The sequence below is a fragment of the Pongo pygmaeus genome, chromosome 11, assembly GCF_028885625.2.
Source record: "Pongo pygmaeus isolate AG05252 chromosome 11, NHGRI_mPonPyg2-v2.0_pri, whole genome shotgun sequence".
In the NCBI taxonomy this organism is placed as follows: Eukaryota; Metazoa; Chordata; class Mammalia; order Primates; family Hominidae; genus Pongo; species Pongo pygmaeus.
Genome location: NC_072384.2, coordinates 124708501 through 124711872, shown reverse-complemented (window position 1 = coordinate 124711872; position 3372 = coordinate 124708501). Strand labels below are relative to the sequence as shown.

At 41.9% G+C, this 3372-nt stretch overlaps 1 pseudogene; it reads right to left on the bottom strand.

The window, feature by feature from the left end:
- Positions 1 to 1952: 1952 nt before the first annotated feature.
- LOC129032162 (ubiquitin carboxyl-terminal hydrolase 21-like) lies at positions 1953 to 2764 on the bottom strand (annotated as a pseudogene).
- Positions 2765 to 3372: the final 608 nt, after the last annotated feature.

Sequence of the window (3372 nt, the reverse complement as noted above, 5' to 3'; positions counted from 1 at the left end):
ATGTCTGATTAAAGAAAATTCTCTTCATATTTAGGATACAAATGACTTTTATGTCCACCATCAGGGAAATGGATAAATTGTGCCTTTTCAAAAAACAATTATATACAGCACTAAAAATAAATGAACAATAGGTTATTTTGAATATGGATGACTCACAAACATAATATTGAGTGAAAAAGGAAGTTGCAAAAGAAATCAATTCTTTAAAAAATGGCATACAATTTTCTAAAGTTTCCAAGCAAACAAAACTGATTAAATAATATATTTCTTCAGGAAGCATGCTTATGTAGTACATCTATGAAGAAAGTAAAAAGATAACTTTTTCCAATTTGAGAAATTCCTTTTTTTAAAAAAGAATTTTTTAAGATAGTGTGATATATTCATACAAAGAAAAAGGAACAAATTACCCATGCATGCAAAAATGTGAATGAATGTCACAGACATTGTGCTGAGACAGAAGTGAGACATAAGAGTCCACACTGTATAATTCCATTTATATAAAGTTCAATAACTGGTAGATCTACTCTATAGGGTTAGAGATCAATATAGTAGTTTTCTCCCTGGGGTGGAGTGAGGGGTGGAGGTGAGGTATTCACTGGAAACGACCTGAGAGTACCTCGAGATGATTCTGTTTCCTGATCTAGCTTATGGTTACATGAATATTTACATATGTAAAAATTACCCCAAGTTATTCCTAAATTTTAAAAGTAATTAAAATGATGATAGTAGTGTGTGATTTTTGAAAATTCGAAGTCCTTTTGCTAACATGAAAATAAACAACCAGGTGGGGCACGGTGGCTTATGACTGTTATCCCAGCACTTTGGGACGCTCAGATGGGAGGATCGCTTGAGCCCAGGAGTTTGAGACCAGTCTGGGTAACGAAGTGGACTTTTTCTCTAGAAAAAATTTTAAAAATTTCCCAGCTGTGGTGGCACATGATTGTGGTCCCAGCTACCTGGGAGGCTGAGGTAGGAGGATCATTTGAGCCCAGGAAGTTGAGGATGCAGTGAGCCATGATTGCACCACTGCACCCCAGCCTGGACAACAGAGTGAGACCCTGACTCAAAAAAAAAAAAAAAAAGCACCCTCCATAGTCACTACCATTTTATTTTGTTATTCTGTTGGCTCATGATATCACAAATGAACCACTGCTCTAACCTGTTGAATTTTTTATAGCACCTAATCTGTCCTTCCTTATCTATATGATGTCTCTTCTCTATCAGACTATATAAAAACAGGAGAACAGAATCCATGTCCCACGGATCCCAAACTGTACACTGAGGCACCCCAGGGTGCCACAGCAAATTCATAGGGTTGCTATGGGATATTTTAAATTTTCTAGAGAAACACAGCATCTGGTCAGATACCACAAGAACTCCTAGCTCGAAGGTGTTCAGGTTCAAATTTATATTATGCTACATTCTTTTTCATAATGTCATATTTTTGGCAGAGTTGAATGTAGTGGTCACCATCTTAAAACGCAAGTAAGCATGCAGTAGGGAGTGGAAAATGAGGGTGGTGGTATCCAATCTGATTCTAAGGTTTCAGAATTTGTGCAGTGGACCAACATGCACATAAATCCCATTTGTAAGTAACCGTGGTTATTTACAAATACAATAAAAATACTTTTTTCAAAGTATGTTTTTCAATTTTAAATACATTTCAAATTTTAAATACATTTTTTTTCACAAAAAGTGAGATTGCAGAGGGTCTGGGGGCTGTACATGGGCAGGGGCCTGGTAAGCTCTGTACATGGGACTGGGAGACCAGGGATCCTCCACTTGGAAAGGTACTTTTTAATTTAAAAAAATATATAATGGGAGCTACAACCACCCTCTCCCCACTCTCTGATTTAAAAGACATAAAAATAGATGTCTCTTGAGATAAATGGGGAGCCTGGGGCTTAAGGGTGTTTAAAGGGCTTCACAGGGGCCAGGGCTTAGAGGGGGTGTCACAGGCACTGCGGTGGCTCCTGCGTCAGTTAATAGAACAGTAGGCTTCACTGGATGCCACCTGGTTTTCACTTACAGGGGAGACACAAGAGTCATTGTAAACGTGCCAACCAGTCTGGCACTGGCACAGGGCTGTGTAGTGGCCACAGTGGATGCTGCCTGAGTGGTTGCAAACGGCACACAGCTGGTAGACAGGACTTCTGACTTTGTCACTGGCAAAGTCCCCTAGGCTCAGTCACTGCACTGGGAAGTCTACACCTACAGAACTTTTCTTGATGGAGCCTCGGGAGGCAGAAAATTGATTCAGATGGAGCATGAAGATTCAGGGGAATTTTAGACTGTCAACTTTTGGCACCACGTGTTTTCTGCCAACGTGGGTCACACACTGGGGCATTCTCTAACTCTAGCTCTTCTTCCTTGGTGAAAAGGCTTAAACAATCCCGCAGAGACACCTTGCCCTCAGCAAATCCTTTCTTGGGGATGGTCAGGGAGAGGTCACAAAAAAAAACCTTGAAGGTCATGGAGTGGTACCCACAGGCCTGGCACTTGAGACAACTTTTCAACTGGCCACAAACAGATCCACCATCTCACTGTCCTCTTGTTCTTCCAGATAACGCTTCCACATTAGGTTGGCCCAGTCATCATCATTTAACTCAGACTCTTTTAGCAGAGCACCCCCCTTGGTGGGATGGAGAGGGAGCTGGACCATGGGCAGGGACTGGTGGAGCCCCGCGGCCTCCGTGGTTGATTTCAAGGTGTAGCCACTCCATAAGAATGTCAGGAACTCTTGGGTATCCTGCTGGCCGTATCCAGAGAAGAATGTTTTTCAAATGTCTACTAAATTGTTAATCCATATGTACTTATTAAGTTGTTTAAGCCTAATTGTTAAAAAAAAAAAAAAAAAGAACTGTTAGTTATTACTCTCAGACTGGTGGAGCCATAAAAATAGTACTAACAGACTAGGGGTGCTGTGACCAAGAAAGTTCAAGAACCCTGCCACGACTTGTTGTAAATAACATGTAAACACAAACACATTCACACACGTGCTAGTCACACAGCACAGGGTCTGATGTGAAATGACTTCTTTTTTTTTTCTTTTTGAGACGGAGTCTTGCTCTGTTGCCCAGGCTGGAGTGCAGTGGTGCCATCTCAGCTCACTGCAAGCTCCGCCTCCTGGGTTCACGCCATTCTCCTGCCTCAGCCTCTCGAGTAGCTGGGACTACAGGCACCCGCCACCACACCCTGCTAATTTTTTTGTATTTTTAGTAGAGACGGGGTTTCACCATGTTTGCCAGGATGGTCTTGATCTCCTGACTTCGTGATCTGCCTGCCTCGGCCTCCCAAAGTTCTGGGATTATAGGCATGAGCTACTGCGCCTGGCCGTGAAATTACTTCTTAACAAATGTACTGAGGAATCAG